General features: G+C 47.8%; 1 protein-coding gene across 2 annotated transcripts in view; it reads right to left on the bottom strand.

Annotated features, from left to right (window-relative positions):
- fndc3a (fibronectin type III domain containing 3A) overlaps positions 1–24,130 on the bottom strand; it is a 207,668-nt gene extending 183,538 nt beyond the window's left edge. For both annotated transcript variants that reach the window (XM_080204233.1, XM_080204234.1), the window contains exon 1: positions 23,991–24,130. The gene's annotated coding sequence lies outside the window, so the exon portion shown is untranslated. The remainder of the gene's footprint in view (positions 1–23,990) is intronic.
- Positions 24,131–25,289: the final 1,159 nt, after the last annotated feature.

Raw genomic sequence — 25,289 nt, 5'->3', positions numbered from 1 at the left:
TGACAATACAGGAGACCATTTGGTCCATCAACCTGCATCAACAACATTCCCACCCTATTCCTGTAATCCCACTTATTATCCTGCTAATCCCGACACTAGGGTCGATTTAGCATGGCCAATCAACCTAACCTGCACATCTTTGAACTGTGGAAGGAAACCTAAGCACCTGGAGAAAACCCATGCAGACATGGGGAGAATGTGCAAACTCCACAGAGTGCGACCCAAGCTGGGAATTGAACTCAGGTCCCTGGTGCTGTGAGGCAGCAGTGCTAACAGCTGTGCTGCCCCAAATCATCCCTCAAATCTATATTCTGCTGTTTTACCTCTCAAACTTCTCCAGCTTCCACTTAAATGCATCTATATTATTTGCTTCAATTATTCCATATTACATACTCCAAAAGTGACTTCCATATTCTTATTCTCTAAAGAAATTTCTCCTCTTTTACAGTCATAGCTTTGGACTCTCTCAGTGGAAACATCATCTCTAAATTATGAAGGTTATAGGGTAGATGTAGTGACCTAAATGACCTTTCAGTCTTCTTTCTGGAGCTTCCTGCAGGTATAAAAAACTTAATAAAGAAAATCACTGTACAGTTCAAACAAAACTTTCTCTGACTTCGAAAATACTGCTCTGCCTTTGAGATTAAATATTGTATCGACTTTGTTTGTTGTCACTTTGCAATGTTTACCACTGGGTCTACTACGATTCACAGGGCTCAATGTCATCATTTCAATGCCACTCATGAATAAGTGTGTGCGTGTTACCTATTTTTTTCATTCACAGGTCAGTACTTTACATTTGTTAGTATTCAATTTAATTTACTATTACTACAGTGGTGCCAGGAAACATTTGTCCAATTTCTAAGCTTTCCTATTCAGATCCCTTGCCCCATCTAACTTGGTGTCTTTTGTAATAAAAACAAAAAAAAAGTTGGAAATAATCAGCAGATCAGGCACCATTTGTCAATGACTTTTCATCAGATCTGGCAATTGGTAGAGATGAACTTCTCAATCAAGGATTCTTCCCACTGTGGTTGACAGAGCCCTCAACCATGGCTGCTGCAGTTCCAGCATTTTGCCTCTCACCCCTTCCCCCATTTCCCTCTCACTCTCGCCTTCACTCTCCACTCCACCATCCTCCATATTTAACAGATCATTTTCTGCCATTTATACCATCTCCAGCATGATGCTGATGCTATCAAACACATCTTCCCTTCCCCTCCCTTTTCAAAATCCTCAGGGACTGTTCCCCAATACCCAGGTCCACTCTTCAATCACTCCCAACATCTTCCATGCAAACATAGGAAATGTCACACCTCCTCCTTCCTCACCGTCCAAGGTCTCAAACACTCCGAGGTGAAATAGCAAATTATGCATTCTTCTTTTAATTCAGTTTACTGAATTCACTGCTCATAATCTGGTCTCATCAAACACATTGGGCGGCTGTTTTACAGAACGCCTCCATTCAGTCTATAGGCTCGACCTTGCTTGTCATAGAGTCATAAAGGTTTACAGCATGGAATCAGGCCCTTTGGCCCAACTTGTCCTTGCTGCCCAGTTTTTACAATGAAGCTAGTCCCAATTGCCCATGTTTGGCTCATATCCCTCTATGCTAATCTTACCCATGCAACGGTCTAAATGCTTTTAAAAGACCCGCCTTGACTACTACCTCTGCCAGCTCATTCCGAACACTCACCACTCTGGAAAAAATTGCCCCCCTGGATCTCTCCCCCCTCACCTTAATCCTATGCCATCTAGTTTTAGGCTCCCCTACCTTCAGGAAAAGATGTTGATAATCTACTTTATCTATGCCCCTCATTATTTTATAGAGGTCATAGAGTCAGAGATTTACTACATAGAAACAGGCCCTTTGGCCCAACTTGTCCATGCCACCTTTTTTTTTAAAACTCCTAAGATAATCCCAATTGCCCACATTTGATCCATATTCCTCTATACCCATCATACCCACATAACTATCTAAATGCTTTTTAAAAGCTAAAATTGTACCTGCCTCTACTACTACTTTGGCAGCTTGTTCTAGACCACACTCTGAAATAAAAATGCTCCTCTGAACACTTTTGTATTTCTCCCCTCTCACCTTAAACCTATGCCCTCTTGTTTTAGACTCCCCTACCTTTGGGAAAAGATACTGACCATCTACCTTGTCCATGCCCCTCATTATTTTATAGACCTCCATAAGGTCACCCCTTAGCCTCCTACGCTCCAGAGAAAAAAGTCCCAGTCTATTCAGCCTCTCCTTATAACTCAATCCATCAAGTCCTGGTAGCATCCTAGTAAATCTTTTCTGTACTCTTTCTAGTTTAGTAATGTACTTTCTAATAATGTGACCAGAATTGTACACAGTATTCCAAGAGTGGCTTTACCAATGTCTTGTACAACTTCAACAAGACATCCCAACTCCCTGTATTCAACGTTCTGTCCAATGAAACTAAGCATGCCGAATGCCTTCTTCACCACCCTATCTGCCTGTGACCACACTTTCAAAAGCTATGGACTTGTACCCCTAGATTTCTTGAGAACTCTCCCCAATTCTCTACCATTAACTGAGTAAGTCCTGCCCTAGTTCAATCTACCAAAATGCATCATCTCACATTTATCTAAATTAAACTCCATGCCATCAATCAGCCCACTGGCCCAATTGATCAAGATCCTGTTGCAATCCTAGATAACCTTCTCATTGTCTGCTATGCCACCAATCTGGATGTCACCTGCAAACTTACTAACCATGCCTCCTAAATTCTCATCTAAATCAACAATATAAATGATAAATAGCAATGGACCCAGCACCGATTCCTGAAGCACACTGCTGGTCAAAGGCCTCCAGTTTGAAAAACAACCCTTCACAACCACCATCCGTCTTTTGTCATTAAGCCAATTTTGTATCCTATTGCCTACCTCACCTCAGATCCTGTGAGATTTAACCTATTGCAACAACTTGCAATGCAGTACCTTGTGAAAGGTCTTGCTAAAGTCCACATAGACAACGTCAACTACACTGATCTCATCTAACTACTTGGTTACCCCTTCAAAAAACTCAAATTTGAAAGACATGATTTTCCACTCACATAGCCATGGTGATCTACCCTAATCAGCCCTTGCCTCTCTAAATGCACGTAGAGGCCATCTCTCAGAATACCTTCTAACAACTAACTGACTAGACTCAAGACTCAGCGGCCTGTAGTTCCCAGGCTTTTCTCTGAAGCCCTTCTTAAATAAAGTCACAACATTTGCTACCCTCCAATCTTCAGGAACCTCACCTGTAGCTGTCAATGTTTCAAATATCTCTGCTAGGGGACCCACAATTTCCTCCCTAACCTCTCACAATGTCCTAGGGATTTATCTACCTTGACGCACTTTTAGACTTCCAGCACCACCTCCTCAAATACATACACTCCTCAAGACATCACTATTTATTCCCCCAAGTTCCCTAACATCCATGCCTTTCTCAACAGTAAATACAGATGAGAAATATTCACTAAGGATCTCACCCATTTCTTGTGGCTCTGCACATAGATGACCTCGTTGATCTTTAAGGGGCCCTATTCTCTCCCTCGTTACTCTTTTGCCCTTTACGTATTTGCAAAAGCTCTTTGGATGCACCTTTGCCTTATCTGCCAAAGCAATCTCGTCTCCTTTTTGGCCTCCTGATTTTTCTCAATTCTACTCCGACGCCCTTTATACTCTTCAAGGAATCCATTTGATCCCAGTTGCCTATGCATTTCATATGCCTCCTCCTTCTTCTTGACCAGGGCTTCAATACCCCGAGTCATCCAGGGTTCCCTATTTCTACCAGCCTTGCCCTTTACTCTAAAAGGAATGTGCTTACCCTAAACCCTGGTTAACACACTTCTGAAAACCTCCCACTTATCAGCCATCCCTTTGCTTGACAACAAACTCCCCCAATCAACTTTTGAAAGTTTCTGTCTAATACCATCAAAATTGGCCTTGCCTCAATTTAGAGTTTTAACTTTTGTGTGAGACCTATCATTCTCCATAGCTATCTTAAAACTAATGGAATTATGGTCACTGGTCCCAAAGTGATCTCTCACTAACACATCTGTCACTTAGCTTTCCTTATTTCTCAAGAGGTGGTAAGTTTTGCCCCCTCTCTAGTCGGGCCATTCATACTGAATGAGAAATTCCTCCTGAAAACACTCAACAAATTTCTCCCCATCTCAGCCTCTAGTGCTCTTGTTGTACCAGTCAATGTTGGGAAAGTTAAAGTCCCCTCCTGTCACCACCCTTTTTTTCTTGAAGCTATCTGTAATCTCCTTACAGATTGAATGTTTGCGCTTCAATTTGACTATTTGGGGCCCTATAGTATGGTCCTATCAAAGTGATCTCCCCCTTCTTACTTTTCAGTTCTACCCATATAGACTCAGTGGGCAAACCTCAGAAATATCATAGAACAGTACAGCACAATACAGGCCCTTTGGCCCTCAATGTTGTGCTAAGCTTTGTCCGAAACCAAGACCAAGCTATCGTACTTCCTATTGTTCTGGTGTGCTCCATGTGCCTATCCAATAACCGCTTGAAAGTTCCTAAAGTGTCCAACTTCACTATCACAGCAGGCAGTCCATTCCACACTCCAACCACTCTGAGTAAAGAGCCTACCTTGAACATCCCTCCTATATCTCCCACCATGAACCTTATAGTTACACCCCCTAGTAACAGCTACATTCACCCAAGGAAATAGTCTCTGAACGTCCACTCTATCTATCCCCCTCATCATTTTATAAACCTCTATTAAGTCACCTCTCATCTTCCTCCGCTCTAGAGAAAAACCCTAGCTCCCTCAACCTTTCCTCATAAAACCTACCCTCCAAACCAGACAGCATCCTGATAAATCTCCTCTGTACTCTCTCCAATGCTTCCACATCCTTATAGTGAGGTGACCAGAACTGCACACAATATTCCAAATGTGGACTCACCAAGCTCCTGTACAGTTGCAACATAACCTCATGGCTCTTAAACTCAAACCCCCTGTCAATAAACGCTTACACGCTATAGGCCTTCTTCACGGCTCTATCCACTTGAGTGGCAACCTTCGGAGATCTGTGGATATGAACCCCAAGATCTCTTTGTTCCTCCACATTCCTCAGAACCCTGCCGCTGACCCTGTAATCTGCATTCAAATTTGTCCTACCAAAATGAATCACCTCGCACTTATCAGGGTTAAACTCCATCTGACATTTTTCAGCCCAGCTCTGCATCCTACCAATTTCTCTTTGCAGCCTACAATAGCCCTCCACCTCATCTACTACTCCACCAATCTTGGTGTCACCAGCAAATTTACTGACACCCTTCAGCCCCTTTCTCAGTACTGCTGTGATGTTCTCCCTAATCAAATACAGAACTCCCCCTCCTCTCTTACTTCCAGTTCTATCCTTCCTATAGCATCTGTACCCTGGAGCTGCCAGTCCTGGTCCTCCTTTTGCCATATTTCAGTAATAGCTATAATATCCCAATCCCATGTAACTATCCATGCCCTGAGTTCATCTGCCTTGCCTGTCAGGCCTCTTGCATTGAAATAACTGCAATTTAATCTAGACTTCCCTTGCTATCTGCACTGCTTTTGCCTGACCTGTCTAGTACTGGGATTACTGACACTGCCTTTAATATTTAACATGCTCTCTTTAACTTCCATGCTGTCTTCTGTTTCCCTACTGCTTTGGGTCCCAGCCCCTTGCCAAACAAGTTTAAACCTTCCCGAGTGGCTCTAGCAAATTGCCCTGCCAGAATATTAGTCCCCCTCCAGTTTCGGTATAACCCTTCCCTCTTGAACTGCTTACCCCACCCCAGAAGAGATCCCAATGGTCCACAAATCTAAATCCCTGCCCCTTGCATCAGCTCTCGAGCCATGCATTCATCTGCCTAATCTAACGCTCGCTAGCACATGGCTCAGGTAGTAGTCCAGAAATTACTATCCTCAAGGTCTTGCACTTCAGCCTTCTGCTAAACTCTCTATATTCACAAGTCAGGACTTCATCCCTTTTCCTACCTATGTCTTTGGTACCAATGCGTACAACAAGCTCTGGCTGCTCACCCTCCCACTTAAGAATATCTTGCAACCACTCAGATGTTCCTGACCCTGCCACCAGGGAAGCAACACACCAGCCTGGATCTCAATCAAGGCCACAGAAATGCTTGTCTGTGACTCTAACTAGCAAGTCCCCTATTACTACTGCTTGTTTGCCCGACCCTGCTCTGCAGCAGAACCAAGTGTGATGCCATAGTTACTGCTGGTGTTTTCCCTTGAGGCTATCCCCTCAACAGTATCTAAAACAGCATACCTGTTTGAAAGGTGAATAACCATAGGAGACCACTGCACTACCTGCCTGCCTTTCCTGGTATTCACCCATCTACCTGACTGAACCTATGGTAATGACAACCTCCCTGTAACATCAGACACTGTCCCCTGTATGCTCTGCAGTGTGTTCAGCTGCACCTCCAACCAATGCAGTCTGTGAAGAGTTGCAGCTGGACACACTTCTTGCAGACAAAGTTGCCAGGGAGACTAGATTGCTCCCTGATTTCTGGCACATCTGGCAGGAGCATACCACTGCCCTAACTGTCCTTTTACAGTAAAATAGATAACAGAATCTCAACTCACCCTTCCCTTGCTTGTGGTCCCTACAGTGACTTTTGTTTGGCCGGAGGAGGGAGGGAAACACTAAAGTAGTGTTTGGGGTTTAACTGTCCCTTGACAACTGCTCCTCCACAAACCACTGCCTGGAAGCGGTGACTGCGTCAATGCAAATCTTCACCCCAACAGCCAATCAGCATCATCTTTCTTCTGCCCTCTACTGCATGCTTGCCTTCACTTGACTAGAGGAGGAGGGAGCTGTCATTTTAATTCACTGCCTTACTATCATGTTCTTGGTCTGCTGCATGGTTTGAAAGCAAAGCTCAATGTAAACTTGAGAAATGGCATTTCGTATTTTGACTAGGCACTTTACAGCCTTCCAGTCTCACTGAGTTTAACAATTTTCGACCAAGAACTATACCCGCGCGCACACAATTTCTCCTCTCTTCCTATACAGTCAGAGGTTTACAGCATGGAAACAGGCCTTTTGGCCCAACTTGTCTATGCTGCCCTTTTTTTAAGCCCCTAAGCTAATTCCAATTGCACGCATTTGGCCCATATCCCTCGATACATATCTTACAGTCTAAGTGCTTTTTAAAAGACAAAATTGTACGTGCCTCTATTACTACCTCTGGCAGCTTGTTCTAGACACTCATCACCCTGTGTGAAAAAATTGTCCCTCTGGACACTTTTGTATCTCTCTCCTCTCACCTTAAACCTATACCCTCTAGACATCTTTCTTGTCCCTTATCCTACTCATCACATGCTCAAAGCTTATTACAGCTCAAGCTTTCCCCATTTCTAATGGAAGGTCAGTGTATTGAAACATTAACTCTGTTTCCCTCGCCACCTATTGCTGCCTGACTTGATTGTTACATGATCATAAGTTACAATGCCTCCTTTACTCATGTTAAAATATAATGAACTGTTACCAGCAGACAGAATTCCATGATAGAACTTCAAATTATAGGGATCAACAAGCGCAGCCACTGAACTGTTGCAAGCAACCAAGCTAAGGGTGGCAGGCAATGGACATGAGCACATTTTTCAACTGTTTCAGTTGACTGACATTAGAAATAAAAAGCAACCAAGCTAAAAGAAACAGGCTACATTACAGTTCCTTGAAAATGGAATAAAAACCTTGTCTCTCCTCCCTACCTGGTTTCATCTGGCTATGTGGCACATACAAAAATCTCTGACTTTTATTCCTAATATTACCCAAATTTTATTTAATGTTTAGGTAGATAAACTCTATTAAATACTACCTTGCTAGATTTGTTCCTTACTTCCAGGTAAAATATCTAGTGTATGACCTTGCAAATTCTCTTCAGCGGTTTTAGCTTAGATCAATAGACACTCAAGTCTCTCCAGTGATACTCCACTTTTTATTCACATGCAACACTTCTCCACCTTTCACCATCCCTTCACAGCCCATGGCACTCCAACATCGTATGCAGTTTATACTTTCCCCAAATTTCCCTCACATCCCACTAATTTCTACCACGTTGGCACATATTTTGCTTGTAGTAATCCTTCCAATGCAGTCTGTTTGTGCCTAAACTTCGAACATATCTATACTCTTTGCACTCATCTATTAGTGCCCCACTGATTTAGCTTTGATACATTGTTCTTTCCTTAAAATTGATTCCTATGTTTCATCAATATCTCTTGAAACCAGCTGTCTTTTCAAAACAAAAATTGAGAAATAGGACAGACAACATATACCCATTAGTAAGGATTCTGCAAGGGTTCATCAAAATTGATGTTCATAAGACATGAAGGAAATCAAAATTGTGCACAGACACTATTCTTCTTTGCTATTTTTAAAATTAACTTTCCGCTGAACTCAACAAGATGGTTGCTACAAGTCAGATGGGAATTTTAAAATCAAGGCATTGTTCAACTGGAGCCAACATAGGTCAGCATAGATAAATGGGATATTAAAAAAATTGGCAGAGTTTTGGCTGACCTCAACTTTATGGTAAGTGGGGGAGGCTGGTCAAGGGTGTGTTGTAAGGTCAAGTTTAAAGGTAACAAAAGCTTTACTGAATGGCAGAACAGACACAAAGGGCTAAATGACCTCTTCCTGCTCCAGATTTATATGTTCTATTATTATAGCAATACTCCAGAATACATTCAGCTGTGTGTTGATAGTTTTACATTAACCTCACAATACCTTCCTGACAATAAGTCTAAAGACAGAGATGTTGTACCAACACACCCTGGCCATGTACTCCAACACCTTACACCTGTAACAACATAGCTCTCCATTCAGTACAAAGGTTTTGCTATTTTGAGAGTATCCTCTTCAAAAACACTTCATCAGTTGACAAAATTAACCATCACCTGGTAAAAATAAGCTCAGCATTTGGCAGACTCACAGACTTTGGAAAGAGCACACAGAGTTTGTCTCACAACAAAGTTCAAAGTCTGTTAGGCTGTGAATCTTAAGTCATTTCTTTATGGACGTACAACTTGGACAAGGGCTGGTATCACATAGAAAAGCTAGAAACATTCCATCTTCGCCGTCTGAGATCTTTTTGCAACAGCAGGCGATAGGCCAAAATCCCTAACATCGTGGCTGACCAAGGCTACATACCTGACATTGTGCACATGCTCAGAGCGAGTTGGACATGTGGTTTGCATGGAGCCTTCCCACATCCCAAAGGCAGTACACTTCAGCCAGCTGAGCACAGGAACCCACATCACAGGATATTGCAAACTTAGATATAAAACTAATGTGAAAGACAAACTCAGGGCTTGCAAGCTGCATCCCGGCACATATAGAAAAAGCAATCTTCAACAAACGGAGAAGTTTCTGTCACTAAGCAATTTTTGACATTTGAGGAGAAAAGATAAGTGTCTTCAGAACAAGTGAGCACAGTGTAAAACCAATGTCTCCATCCATCCAACGCTATGTTCATATGCAGCATTTGCAATCAATGACGCAAACCAAGACTTGGCCTAACATCACGAGATGACATCAACCTAGATTCTAAAAGTAGTCTTTTTTATTTGTTGCACACACATCATCAAAGCAATGGGTGAATCCATTAGGAAAGGAAGAAAGATAGATATCAGTTACAATTATAAGAACATAAGGAATAGGAGTAGTAGGCCATCTAGCCCTTCAAGCCTGCCCTGCCATTCAATAAGATCATGGCTGATCTGAAGTGGATCAGTTCTACTTGCCCGCCTTCTCCCCATAACCTTTAATTCCCTTGTCTATCAGAAAGCTATCTACCCATGACTTAAATATATTCAACGAAGTAGCCTCCACCACTTCAATGGGCAGAGAATTCCAGAGATTCACCACCCTTTGAGTGAAGTTCCTCCTCAACTCTGTTCTAAACTGCACCCCCCGCCTTATTTTGAGGCTGTGCCCTCTAGTTCTGGTTTCCTTTCTAAATGGAAGGAATCTCTCTACCTCTACCCTATCTAGCCCCTTCATTATCTTATAAGTCTCTATAAGATCCACCCTCAGCCTTCTAAACTCCAACGAGTACAGACCCAGTCTACTTAATCTCTCCTCATAAACTAACCCCCTCATCTCCGGTATCAGCCTGGTGAACCTTCCCTGTACTGCCTCCAAGGCCAATATACCCTTAGGCAAATAAGGGGACCAAAACTGCACACAGTACTCCAGTTGCAGCCTCACCAGTGCCTTGTACAGTTGTAGCAAGACCTCCCTGCTTTTATATTCTATCCCCCTCGAGATAAAGGCCAACATTCCATTCGCCTTCTTGATCACCTACTGCACCTGCAGACTGAGTTTTTGCAATTCGTGCACAAGGACCCCCAGATCCCTCTGCACAGTAGCATGCTGCAACTTTTCATCCTTTAAATAATATCCCTTCCTACTATTATTTCTACCAAAGTGAATAACCTCACATTTGCTAACGTTATACTCCATCTGCCAGGTCCTCGCCCACTCACTCAGCCTATCCAGATCTCTCTGCAGACTTTCCACATCCTCCACGCAATTCGCTTTTCCACTGATCTTCGTGTCATCAGCAAATTTTGTTACCCTACACTCAACCCCCTCCTCCAGATCGTCTATGTGTGTGGTAAACAGTTGAGGCCTCAGCACCGATCCCTGCAGCACTCCACTAGTCACCAACTGCCAACCAGAAAAGCACCCATTGATTCCAACACTCTGCTTCCTGTTAGATAACCAATCCTCAATCCACGCCAACACTTTACCCCCAACTCCTCGTACCCTAACCTTCTGCAGCAACCTTTTGTGAGGCACCTTATCGAACGCATTCTGGAAATCTAAAAACACCACATTCACCAGTTCCCCTCTGTCTACCGCATTAGTCACAACTTCATAAAAATCCAGTAAATTCGTCAAATACGACTTCCCCTTCACGAATCCGTGCTGTGTCTGTTTGATCGAACCGTTCCTTTCTAGGTGTCCTGCTGGATTCTAGCATTTTTCTAACTATGGACGTTAAGCTAACCGGCCTGTAGTTCCCTGCCTTTTGTCTGCTACCTTTTTTAAACAGCGGCGTAACAGTAGCTATTTTCCAATCTGCCGGAACACAATTAATCAAAACCAACCCACCAAAAATAATTTATTGCAGTGATGTCACTGTCAATCAAATAAGGTTTCACAAGGTATTAGGATGGTTTGCAAGAAACCTGCCAAACAATTCAAACATAATTCAAGACAGCCACAATTCATGGTCACAGGACCCTCAATGATCACTGGAGGGCAGTGATCATCATCACACAGAAACACCCTCTTCTCTAGCAGCTGCCATAGCAAAACATTTCAGAAAAATAAATTGAACTAATTAAAAATGACTTGAAGAAAGTGTAACATGAGGGTTAATATTTGAAACTAGATGACTTCCTGATCTACATATGATAAAAGAATGCTACACTGATATGTTACCATACTAGCCATGCATGATCCACAAAAACAAATGCTCGGAACTGTTCATTTGTTGTTTACATTGTTCTTTTACCCATTCACCCCCCCTTCTCAGAAAATGATCCACAGCATTAAAATATAATTCTGAATAAACTTTATTCTATGCAAACCCTAGTAATCACATTTGCAGCAACATTTGAGTGTTGAATTGATAACTTTGGAAACATATTGGCAGTTAGATTATGCCCAAAGAGGGTGAGGTAGCTTACAGACTCTAAACACTTGAAAACCATTTTTATTAAAGTATGAGATATATAAATATGGGCAATACTTATAAACTATACTGAATGATCGAAATGAGTAAAATTAGGTTGCCAGGAGCATAATCTGTTTGCTTTCTTTCACATGATTTATAGAATCAACTGAAAGAAAAACACACGTACTATAGTGCTAATGCATTCCTGCTGACTTATTAAAGCAGAGTCTCCCTTTTAATGCCAAAATGTGAACACAAAATTTCAACATTCATTATTTTCTTTTTTTACCAAAATTCAGGGAACAACGTGAAGGGGGCTGGGAAGTATTTTTAATGTTTGCCTTTTTGGGAAGAAAAATAATCACTGAGACTATCTCTTCATCATGAAGAAGAACCTCTTCAGTTTATCGAGTTTGAAAGTTAGATTGGAAGAAAATAAAAATCAGGGAGAGTTCCAATACCAACACTTTTAGTGTAGATGTCAGGTGAAGTCTGCACCATACGTGTATGTACCTCATAACTCAAATGTCTAAACCAGCAATCTAATTTTGTTGCTTTAAATTCAGTTTCAAGATTTATGAATTAAAGCTCTAAATCAATTCATAACAATTAGAACAAGCTCTGACATCACACATCATCAAAGCAATGGGTGAATCCATTAAGAAAGGAAGAAAGATAGACATCAGTTACAATTATAAGAACATAAGGAATAGGAGTAGTAGGCCATCTAGCCCTTCAAGCCTGCCCTGCCATTCAATAAGATCATGGCTGATCTGAAGTGGATCAGTTCTACTTGCCTGCCTTCTCCCCATAACCTTTAATTCCCTTGTCTATCAGAAAGCTATCCACCCATATTTAGATACTTACAGTGAACAGAACTGCAAATCAGGCTTTAAGTTGGAACAGGGTATAGATGAGTGAAACAAATCAGGTTTATTAGCTGAACCAAGGGTTGTGATTATACTGATCACAATTGCCTTTTAGGGTCGCTAAAAAAAACCTCAATCTTGGATCATTATTACAACTTTAAACATGTTAACTATCACCATTTCCCACCACCTTCCCTCAGTTAAAAAATTAAATGTGTCACTCTGATCCCAACCTGCCATTTTCAATTTCACTTAATTGTCCATATGAAATTCATTTTGGTACACAAACAAATAACAAAAAGAAAGAAAACCACCCTATCACAGAGGTTTAATTTTAGTTTTATATTTTTGTTTTATTGAAAGGAATATCAGGGCATCCCATCATGAGAAGCAGAATACATGTTACCCATTTAAAACCAGTTAGGATGAGCAGGCCTGCTCTGTGACTCTGGCCATGTCAGCTCCTCTGGGCATTTTCAGCTGCACCCACTCTCCTCATAAATATTGGGGCTATTACCTTAACAGCATGCTAAAAATATTCTAGATATTACTGGAATCAAATCACAAAAACCACAAGATATCTCACAAACTAGAACCACTTTTAAGCTTCTCTTGAATTGTTTTATTTAGATTCTTGTTCATTCTACTTTGGGGTGCAATAATTTATATAATATAGTCAGTCACAGGAGAAAAAGCAGAGGACATTGATTAAATTAATTGGACTACAAAAGGTGTTAGTTTCAATAATTCAATCAGAAAATGTACAAACATGATAATCAAGCTCTTCACATTTAGCTTCATTCAACCTAATTCAAAGAGTGCTTCACAATTCAATCGGTTGCTAATTGCATGATTTTTAAAAAAAATGACTTTCTTCATTGTCACTTTTTTCTGTTCCAGTTAAAAGAGGTTTGAAAACGCATTGTACCTCACAGCAACGAACAATACTGTTGACAACTTGCATCACAGGGATGGTGTCTAATTTGGAGGAGATGATGTTCCTATGCATCTGCTGCTCTTGACCTTTTAGAAACTGGAGGTTGCAGGTTTAGGAGGTGCTACCAAAACCTTGGTAACCTGCTGCTGCACATCCTGAAGTACACACTGCAATCACGATACCCTCATGGTGGAAGTTTAAAGGGGTAAATGAGGCACCAAATAAAAAGGTCATTTGATATAGGTGATGCTAAGTTTAGAGTGTAGTTGCAACTGTACACATCCAGACAAGCATTTGGCATTCTATTATGGAATGGTTACAGCATTGAAGGAGGTCATTCAACCTAGGTGCCTCTGCTAGCCCTCCGAATGGGCAATTCTCCTATTGCCACACTTCTGCCTTTTCCCATACCAGTACACATTTTTCCTTTTCAGATAATGATTCAATTTGCTTTTGAAAGCGCCAACTCACCCCGTCTCCAGCACACTCAGGCAGTGGATTCCAGATCACCAACCACTCACTGCAAATATTAAAGTCTCTCCTTGTGTTGCCATTGCTTCTTTTGTTAATTACCTTAAATCTGTGCCCTCTGGTTTTCAATTCTTCCATAATTTTGGCATGTACCTTGGTTAAGGGCTTTGGGGTACTAGTAAGTAAACCAGAGAACAAATAGCTCTGACCTGATCCTGTTGCCAAAACATTTATATGATTGCTCAAGTTGAGTTTCTGTTCAAGCTGATTCCCCCAGGATGTTGATGGTCTGAACTCAATGAGGGTAATCAAAATGAATGCCACTGGGAGGTGATTTGGATCTCATTTGTTGATGGTCATTACCTGATACTTATATGGCACAATTAAACATTCCATTCATACACTCAAGTCTGGATGCTGTCCTGTTCATGCAGCATGTAGGCATTGTCTGGGAAATGGCAAATGGAACTGAACAGTGACATCTTTAGCACACATCTCCACTTCTAAGTTGAAGATGTTGAGAAGGCCATTAATGAAATAGCTGGAGATATTTTGGATCTAGAATGCTGCTCAGAAATATCTGCAGCAATGTTTGAAGCAGAGACTTAAGAAACCTTTTGGTAATGAGCTTGGCATAAGATACATCAAACCCAATATAGCAAATATTTTCAACTATTGAAATTTATCCTCTGCTGCCAGAGGAATGCTTTCCCATCTTTGAACAGAAGAGCAACACATTTGATCCTCAAGTTTAAAGCTGCTTAGTAAATTTATTAAATAATGAAGTGACTTAATTTACAGATTGTTGACTTGATTCCATCTTAGTTTTAAAACTGACCCCAATGACATCCCTCAACCCATCCTTTGTAAAGCCCCAATATCACATTTGATGGCACCAAACTGTATTCCCTACAGGCTAATTACTGATCATGATGAACCCCAGCTAAGTCAAACAACAAAATGTCTGTTCCAAATCTGCTTCTCTCAATACCAACACATCATTGATCACTGATGGCCATACTGAATAAAATGGGACACAAGGTTCCACACTGTCTCAATTAATTTTCAAGAGCCTGTGGTTCCCAGTCCTTCTTCAACTCTTACATAGATCACGGGATCTGCAAAATAGACTCTGATTAAAATCACCAATTTGATCAATTATTTCCAACACTTTTTGAGATATTAAGTCGAAACAACAACTGGTATTTATAAAGCCCCATTTAATATAATAAAACATCACAAAGCATTCATGGCAGCATTATTAAACAGAATTTAATCTGGAAAAGCCTTTTGTGATGCAAAAGAGAGATAAGCACGACCTATTCAGACAAATAACGTTTAAATTAAAACTAGATTAAGAATAAAGTAAAATAGGTCTCAAAACAGAAGTACTGTGACAGTATAGCCAGCGTGAATATGAAACAATTTCAAAAATGATATCTAGCTGCTGCAAAGCCTAAGGAAAGATACAATTTTAGACATAATGAAAAATAACTATTTTCAAAACCACAGATATATCACAGCCTTTTGTAAAACAAAGAATGCGAGATCACTATCACCAAGAAGTATTTCATTAATAGCTGTGTAAATTTCCTTTCTTGAAAAAAACATTTTTTGTCTCAAGAGAGAATCAAGGACAGTATCACATCAATTTTCATCGTGATAACAAGTTTTTCAAATCTTTATGTTAAAATTTTACAATAAATAATGGCTGGAAATATATAGGGTAGAGAACACAGCAGGAATTACTATGAGGCAATAAATTAACAATCTTGTACTTGACTGTCATATGAGGAGAGACTAAGTTAGTTAGGATTATATTCAAATGAAATTTAGAAGAATGTGTGGGGCTGTCATAGGATTAAGAGGGTAGATTCAGAAAGAACGCTCCCAATGATGTGGGAGTTCAGAACTAGGGGTTGTTTGAGGATAAGGGGTGAACCTTTTGGAACTGAGGTGAAGAGAAACTTCTTCACCCAGACAGTGGTGAATATGTGGAATTTGCTACCACAGAAGAACTTAGATATAGCTCTTGGGGTTAAAGGGATCGAGGGAATGCGGTGAAGGCGAGATCAGGGGTTTTAATTCAATGATCAGGCGAGATCAGGGGTTTTAATTCAATGATCAGCCATGATTATAGTGAATTAGTACTTATGTTATGCCTTTTGTGCCCTCAGGATATCCCAAAATGATACATATTAATTCTGTTCCAGCAATATTGGTAGACGGGTGAGCATTGGTGAGGACACTGGGAAAAGACCCCTACTCTTCTTCGAATAGTGTCCTGGGCAGGTTACATCTATCTGTGTGCGCAGACAGGGCCTTGATAAAATATTTTACCTGAAAAAAAACAGCAGCTCCAACAGTGCAGTGCTCCTTTAGTATTGCATTGAAGTAGCAACCTAGATTATGTGCTCAAGTTTATGAGTTGCTTGAACTCACAACCTCCCACTTCAGAGGTGAGAGTGACTACTGAATTTGTTTCCACTACTAAGAACTGAATGTACTCTTCCATCTGCCTCAATTCTTTCTCAGCATTTCCAATACAGGCTGCCCTTGATTATGATAACCAATGCAGAAAAGCAGCAAGATAAACATATTGCTCCCAAGAGTGAAAATTAACTTCTGGTGTATGGCAATTGAAATAGCAAAACAACAGGAAAAACACGCATCCTTCATTGTATATACAACAGGCTACAACACTTGGAGCATTATTTCAATAACAAGAGATTGACAGGGTAGATTTAAAAATAATGAAAGACAACAGAGGTTGATCCAAAACACCATGTAGAAAACAAATTAGTATTTATACAGCACTTCATTATGTCCTCAGGACATTTAAGAGAGATTCACAATTAATTTTGATGTAGATGCTTCTGTAGATCACATAATATATATAGCAAGGTGTCACAACAGCAAATTAATGAACAAACTTTCCATCCACCTGAACAGGCAGAGGGAATCTTGGTTAGCCTCTCACCCAAAAGGAGGAAGCCTGGTCAATGGTACACTCTATTGGAACTATGAAGCATCAGCCTGCTCAGGTCCATTAGTAGAACTTTAACCTACAGCTTTGTGACTTTGAGGTGAGGTAATCAACTGAACGAAGCTGAAATTTTAAGCTTTTTCACAACATGGATGAAAGAACTGATGGAGAATGATAGTATTCTCCAAACCCTTGCGTGTCGCATTCAAGGGAAGCTGACCTGGGCAAACATTATCTGCTTTAACTGGAATGCACTTACAATTAATTCTCTGTGGTTGGCCATTTACTGAACCCCTCAATCCTAACATAATTCTTAAGAATGGTATGTTTCAACACAATTGTTGGATGTAGTATTTGACGTAAAAGAGAATAACGTCAAACAACTGAAATACGGACCGCATGTTGACAAACGAAAGAGAAACATTCCAAAAATTAACAAAATCATTCCTTTGCTGTGTGGTTTTGTATTTAGTTTGAAAGCAGAGGAAAGTGAAACTGAAGACCACATTTGACACAGATCAGGGCACTTGTGGCTTTCTATCTGTCACAAACTCAGTGTTTACAAAGTAATCAGTTGTGTAACCTGAACTGTCCATTCAGACCGTTTCATTTAAGAGTGAAAAGCATTGCACTAAATGCTGAACTTGATTCATGGTTTTTGTACAAGTTACTGATACACACATTTTAATACAATTAATCACAGAATCTTCCAGTAGATGCAGTCCATTGTAACCTATACTAATTCTCTGAACCAGCTATCCTATTTTTGTAAAGGCCTTGCTCTTTCCCGTATGCCTGATACATTTCCCCTTCAACTTTTTGGGCAATGCAGTCCAGATAACAAATCACTGTGTAAAAGCGAAAATATAGAGACACAGATTTCACTCATCAGTACGTCAAATACAGCTGTCTCATTATTGTTTTTGGCTTATTACTTGTGGCCCTCAGCTGACTTGGTGTTTCAAATGTGTTTATGCCTCCATTTATGTTCCACCCAAGCAAAGCTGACCCCTCCCCGACCCTGAGCTTAGATTCTGCTTTCTTTCTTTGGAGGTGACCGATTCCCATACCACACCACAAACACCCTTCATCCCCATTACCTCCTGTTTGAATTCAGCTTACTATCAAGGCACAAATTCACATCTCTCTGAACCACTTCCTTGCCAGTCTGTTTCCTTCCTCCGACCCCCAGACTTGCCTTCCCCCTCTAACCTCTCCACTCTTCCTCCTATCCCTCCCGCTGTCCTCCCTCTCCTTCATTCCCAGCTACTACCTTACCTGCTACATTGCATTCCATCCTAAGCCTCAGCTTGTCCCCAACTTTGTGACCCTCTCTTCATCTTATCCCCCCTTTTGAGTTCCCATACCCAATCTTCCTACCTGCATCCTCATTCCATTTGCCTCCTAAATGCCCACATAAACTCCTCTCCCCAATCTTACTACTTTGTTCTATTCTTCCCTCTCTTCCTTTACGTCCCACCCACTCTGGACCTCTTAGCCTTCCTGTCCATCCATGCACAAATCTCCCCTAACCACTTTTCCACCTTCCTCTAGCTCCCTCCAAACCCCTCCCCAACAGAACCTCTATCCTTATTCGTCACACCTCCCAGCCCTCAGCCTTCACCCTGCCATCTCCCTCCCTCTTGCCCTCTTCACCTTAGCTCCTTCCTCTTTCACTACCCCAACCTCACCCGATGAAGGAGCAGCACTCCGAAAGTTCGTGATTCCAAGTAAACCCAGTGTTGAGAGACTTCTTATTGTGCCCACCCCACTTCCTGTTATCTCCTCCATCTCATGCCACAACCCCCCCTTCCCTCCATACCTCCATCTACTCCTCCCCAATACCCTCCCTAGCTCTTTCCATCCTGTCCCCTCCTACATCCTCCCCAGTACCCCCTATCCTCCATCCCACCCAACAAACTCTCCCTTTCCTCCCAGCCTCCACATGACCACAGCCCCTCTCAGCCCACTACCCAACCTACTGCCCCCATCTTCACCCTCAAACTCTCCTCTTCTCGCAATGCTCACCCTCATATCCTTTCTTCTGCATCTTCGCCAACACTCCTCCAACCCCTGCCCCAGGCTCCCCCAACCCCTCCGACCCACACTCTCCCAACGTCCCCCAACCCCACAACCCAACCCACGTACCCCCCCCCACTCTCACCAACCCACCCTCATCCACATCCATATCCATATCCACTCCCACCCTCAGGGCCCACGCTTCCCCAGCCCGATCCACACTCCCCCTGACACACGCTCCCCCACCCCTGCCCCCCCCCCACACATGCTCCCCCATCCCCGCCCCCGACCCACGCTGCCCCACCCCTCAACGCACGCTGCCCCAACCCCACCACCTCGACCCACTCCCCCAAACCCACCATCCCGACCCACGTTCCCTATGCCCCCACCCACGCTCCCCCACCCTCCATCCTGTGAGCAGTGCTCCCCCAGCCCCCTCATCCCCACCCTGGCCCACGTGCCCCCACCCCACCTCATCTCCCCCCGGCCTGCATGCCCCCACCCTCTGATCCATTCGCCCCCATCCTCACCTTCTCCCTTACTCTCCCCACATCCTCTTAGCTGCCCCCCCAACCCAACCCAACAACAGTCTCTTACCATCCCACATCCTCATCTTCCCACGCATTCTCCCCCATCTAACCCTTGCCGTCTACTCTATCCACATCCCATTACTCCCCCCTTTGTCCTCTTATCTGCCTCCCACCTCAACATAAGCCTCTTACCACTCACGTTCTCCCCATCTTCACCTTTTTATCTATGTCCCCAACCTCACCCAACCCACCCCTCCTCCCCACCCATTCCACCCCAGCTCCTCCACCTCACCTACCCAGCCCCTCTCCTCCTCCCCTCCACCCCACCCCTGCTTTGCCCCCACCCACCCTGCCCCCACCTTCATTTCCCCACCCCCATCCCACGCACCCTGCAGTCCCCTCCTCCTCCTCCTCCTCCTCACTCATCCCATCCATCTTACCCATCCCTCCCCATCCCACGCACCCTGTAGCCCCCCTCCTCCCCTGCCCACCCCCACCCCACTGACCCACCCCCTCCTCTACCCCACCCACCCTGCCACCACCTCCTTCTCCACACCCACCCCACGTTCATACCACGCACCCTGCAGTCCCCTGCACCCCTCATACCCATTCTGCTTCCCTTCCCCATCCCCTTCTCCACATCCCCCCAACTTGCCCCCTTCCCCTCCCGCGTTTGCCCACCCCACCTCCCCCTCCTCACACGCCCCCTCCCCCGATTGCCCCCCCAATTACCCCCTCCCCAAGCCCCCCCCATGCCCCCTTCCCCTCCCCCTCCCTCCCACACGCCCCCTCCCCAGATTGCCCCCCGAATTAGCCCCCCCATGTCCCCTTTGCCCCCCCAATTACCCCCTCCCCAAGCCCCCCCCATGTCCCCTTCCCCCCCTTCCCCCTCCCACACCCACCCTTCCCCCTCCCTCCCTCCTCCCACACCCACCCTTCCCCCTCCCTCCCTCCTCCCACCCCCCTCCCTCCCTCCTCCCACACCGACCCTTCCCCCTCCCTCCCTCCCACACCCACCCTTCCCACTCCCTCCCTCCTCCCACACCCACCCTTCCCCCTCCCTCCTCCCACACCCACCCTTCCCCCTCCCTCCCTCCTCCCACACCCACCCTTCCCCCTCCCTCCCTCCTCCCACACCCACCGTTCCCCCTCCCTCCCCCCACACCCACCCTTCCCCCTCCCTCCCCCCACACCCACCCTTCCCCCTCCCTCCCTCCTCCCACACCCACCCTTCCCCCTCCCTCCCTCCTCCCACACCCACCCTTCCCCCTCCCTCCCACACCCACCCTTCCCCCTCCCTCCCTCCTCCCACACCCACCCTTCCCCCTCCCTCCTCCCACACCCACCCTTCCCCCTCCCTCCCTCCTCCCACACCCACCCTTCCCCCTCCCTCCCTCCTCCCACACCCACCCTTCCCCCTCCCTCCCTCCTCCCACACCCACCCTTCCCCCTCCCTCCCTCCTCCCACACCCACCCTTCCCCCTCCCACACCCACCCTTCCCCCTCCCACACCCACCCTTCCCCCTCCCTCCCTCCTCCCACACCCACCCTTCCCCCTCCCTCCCTCCTCCCACACCCACCCTTCCCCCTCCCTCCCCCCACACCCACCCTTCCCCCTCCCTCCCTCCTCCCACACCCACCCTTCCCCCTCCCTCCCTCCCTCCTCCCACACCCACCCTTCCCCCTCCCTCCCTCCTCCCACACCCACCCTTCCCCCTCCCTCCCTCCCTCCTCCCACACCCACCCTTCCCCCTCCCTCCTCCCTCCTCCCACACCCACCCTTCCCTCCCTCCCTCCTCCCACACCCCCCTTCCCCCTCCCTCCCTCCTCCCACACCCCCCTTCCCCCTCCCTCCACTTGCCCCCTTCCCACGCACCCCCCTTACCCTCCCCCTCCTCCCATGCACCCCCTTCCCCTCCCCCTCCCCTTCCCACGCAACCCCCTCCACCTCCCTCCCCCCGCCCCCTTCCCCCCTCCACCTCCCTCCCCCTTCCCCCCTCCACCTCCCTCCCCCTTCCCCCCTCCACCTCCCTCCCCCCGCCCCCTTCCCCCCGCCCCCTTTCCCCCTCCCCCCTCCACCTCCCTCCCCCCGCCCCCTTCCCCCCTCCACCTCCCTCCCCCTTCCCCCCTCCACCTCCCTCCCCCCGCCCCCTTCCCCCCTCCACCTCCCTCCCCCTTCCCCCCTCCACCTCCCTCCCCCCGCCCCTTCCCCCCTCCACCTCCCTCCCCCTTTCACCCCTCCACCTCCCACCCCCTTCCCCCCTCCACCTCCCTCCCCCGCCCCCTTTCCACCTCCCGCCCCCCCCGCCCCCTTCCCCCTCCCCCCCGCCCCCTTCCCCCCTCCCCCCCGCCCCCTTTCCACCTCCCTCCCCCGCCCCCTTCCCCCTCCCTCCCCCGCCCCCTTCCCCCCTCCCCCCCGCCCCCTTTCCACCTCCCTCCCCCGCCCCCTTCCCCCCTCCACCTCCCTCCCCCACGCCCCCTTTCCACCTCCCTCCCCCCGCCCCCTTTCCCCCTCCACCCCGCCCCTTCCCCACTCCCCCTCCCCCTCCCTCCCCCGCCCCCTTCCCCACACCCCCTCCCCCTCCCCCTTCCCCACACCCCCTCCCTCCCCCCGCCCCCTTCCCCACACCCCCTCCCCCTCCCTCCCCCCGCCCCCTTCCCCACACCCCCTCCCCCTCCCTCCCCCCGCCCCCTTCCCCACACCCCCTCCCCCTCCCTCCCCCCGCCCCCTTCCCCACTCCCCCTCCCCCTCCCTCCCCCCGCCCCCTTCCCCACTCCCCCTCCCCCTCCCTCCCCCCTCCCGCCCCCTTCCCCACACCCCCTCCCTCCCCCCGCCCCCTTCCCCACACCCCCTCCCCCCGCCCCCTTCCCCACTCCCCCTCCCTCCCCCCGCCCCCTTCCCCACTCCCCTCCCCCTCCCTCCCCCGCCCCCTTCCCCACTCCCCCTCCCCCTCCCTCCCCCCGCCCCCTTCCCCACTCCCCCTCCCCTCTCCCGCCCCCCGCCCCCTTCCCCACTCCCCCTCCCCTCTCCCGCCCCCTTCCCCACTCCCCCTCCCCTCTCCCGCCCCCTTCCCCACTCCCCCTCCCCCCTCCCCGCCCCCTTCCCCACTCCCCCTCCCCCCTCCCGCCCCCTTCCCCACTCCCCCTCCCCCCTCCCGCCCCCTTCCCCACTCCCCCTCCCCCCTCCCGCCCCCTTCCCCACTCCCCCTCCCCCCTCCCGCCCCCTTCCCCACTCCCCCTCCCCCTGCCCCACTCCCCCTCCCCCACTCCCCCTCCCCCTGCCCCACTCCCCCTCCCCCACTCCCCCTCCCCCTTCCCCCCGCCCCCTTCCCCACTCCCCCTCCCTCCCCTTCCCCACTCCCCCTCCCTCCCCCCGCCCCCCTCCCCACTCCCCCTCCCTCCCCCGCCCCCCTCCCCACTCCCCCCTTCCCCCTTCCCCCGCCCCCCCATCCCTCCCCCCTTCCCCCCTCCCCCCCATCCCTCCCCCCTCCCCCCCCTTCCCCCCTCCCCCCCATCCCTCCCCCCGCCCCCTTCCCCCCTCCCCCCGCCCCCTTCCCCCCTCCCCCCCATCCCTCCCCCCGCCCCCTTCCCCCCTCCCCCCCATCCCTCCCCCCGCCCCCTTCCCCCCTCCCCCCCATCCCTTCCCCCCTCCCCCCCCTTCCCCCCTCCCCCCCTTCCCCCCTCCCCCCCTTCCCCCCTCCCCCCCATCCCTCCCCCCCCTTCCCCCCTCCCCCCTCCCCCCCATCCCTCCCCCCCCTTCCCCCCTCCCCCCCATCCCTCCCCCCGCCCCCTTCCCCCCTCCCCCCCATCCCTCCCCCCGCCCCCTTCCCCCCTCCCCCCCATCCCTCCCCCCGCCCCCTTCCCCCCTCCCCCCTCCCCCCCATCCCTCCCCCCGCCCCCTTCCCCCCTCCCCCCCATCCCTCCCCCCGCCCCCTTCCCCCCTCCCCCCCATCCCTCCCCCCGCCCCCTTCCCCCCTCCCCCCATCCCTCCCCCTCACCCCCCTTCCTCCCCCTCGCCCCCCTTCTGCCCCCCACACCCCCACCTTCTGCCCCCCACGCCCCCCTTCCCCCCCCACTTGCCCCCCACGACCCCCCTTCCCCCCTCACTTGCCCCCCACGACCCCCCTTCCCCCCCACGACCCCCCTTCCCCCCACTTGCCCCCCTTCCCCCCCACACCCCCTTCCCCCCCACTTGCCCCCCTCCCCCCCACTTGCCCCCCACGCCCCCCTCCCCCCCCACTTGCCCCCCCACGCCCCCTTCCCCCCCCACTTGCCCCCCACGACCCCCCTTCCCCCCCCCACGCCCTCCCCACTTGCCCCCCTTCCCCCTCCCAGCTGCTCCCATCTAAAACTCCGCCCCCCCCCCCTTTTGTTTCTTCCCCCGCCCCTGCGCGCTATCTTCCAGGTCTGCCTAAGCGGACTCCATCTCCACTTACCCCGGGAAGCCAAGCCGAGTAGTGCTGACTGGCTGATGCTCGTACACTGGAGCGGGCTCCCTCTCGATATGGCCGCCTCATCTCCTCAACGGAGAAGCGGACGCTCTCCAACCGGCACCAACTGTCAGCACGGCCGCCATCTTCCTGGCCGCAGCGCGCGTGCGCGGCCGGCTGGAGTCTATTAGCGGATCGAACTGCCGAAGAGGCGACCAAAAGATGCCGTTAGATGGCAGCTGAGCCATTCCCAGGCCCACATTGGCGTCCTTACAGCTATTTTTCCTTACTCAGTGTTGTAATGTGGTCAATTTGAGCAAAACAAACTTCCAAAAACAGTAATTAGGTCAAATGTCGTTTCATGTTTTCATGATGTGAATTGAGGGATAAACATTGGCCACGCTTCAAGGAAAGAATCCCGTAATCTTCCACCAGAAAGGACAGTTTAACATCATGCCAACTGAGTGCTGTCCCATTCAGCGTCAAGGCAAAGTATTGGAGGAGGATGGTGTCGTTAGTCTAGTCAACGCTTGCTGACAGGTTGAGAAGAATGATAAGGCTAATTAATCACATACGATGCCATTTATGAGTTTAATTAGAGCTATTCTATTCTGTGGGCAAGAGCGGAAATCTGTTTGGTGGGTTTCAAACATGTAGAAAGCTGGGCACTATAGGTTTCATCACATGATTTGCTCCACACTCCTGTCATTTACCAATACATCCATCCTTGCCTTCCTTCATCACTTGGAAAACAAAGAGACTCATTACCCAATTGGAGGATGCTTGCTTGTAAGCCAAACAGCTTTTTTATTTTCAATATTGTTATATCTGGTAAAGAGAAAAGGTCAAAGAAAATTATTTAAAAATCTTTTTTCATATCCTGATGATTTTTCAATAGAACTGCACAGAGCACTGTCCTGGAGATTGATCTTAAATTCCTGGAGACTCCAAGCCAATAGTGGAGGGTTGGCAGCCATACTGGATATGGTCTTGGGAGATGACAATATGTTTGAAGACCTTGAAGGAAAAAAGGAATTTGGAAATGGGGCAGTATTTTGCATGGACAGAGAGGAATCAAGGCATTTTTTGGAGAACGGTGTTAATGGGAAATTTGAATTGGAGAGGAATAGTTTCTGAGGAGAGAGAGAAAACAATGTCAGCCAACAGGAGAGAAGGTTGGGTAGTCAGCAATTTAATGAGAACTGGGTCAAAAGAATGGGAGGTGGATCTCATGGAAAAGGTGAACTTGGAGACGGCATGAGGAAAAATGGGAGAGAACTGGAGAAGATACAAATCTATGGCTAG

This window comes from Carcharhinus amblyrhynchos, chromosome 15 (assembly GCF_965287045.1).
Source record: "Carcharhinus amblyrhynchos chromosome 15, sCarAmb.v2.hapA, whole genome shotgun sequence".
Lineage (NCBI taxonomy): Eukaryota > Metazoa > Chordata > Chondrichthyes > Carcharhiniformes > Carcharhinidae > Carcharhinus > Carcharhinus amblyrhynchos.
Note: the sequence above shows the minus strand (reverse complement) of the source record. Positions and strands in the feature narration are given on the sequence as shown.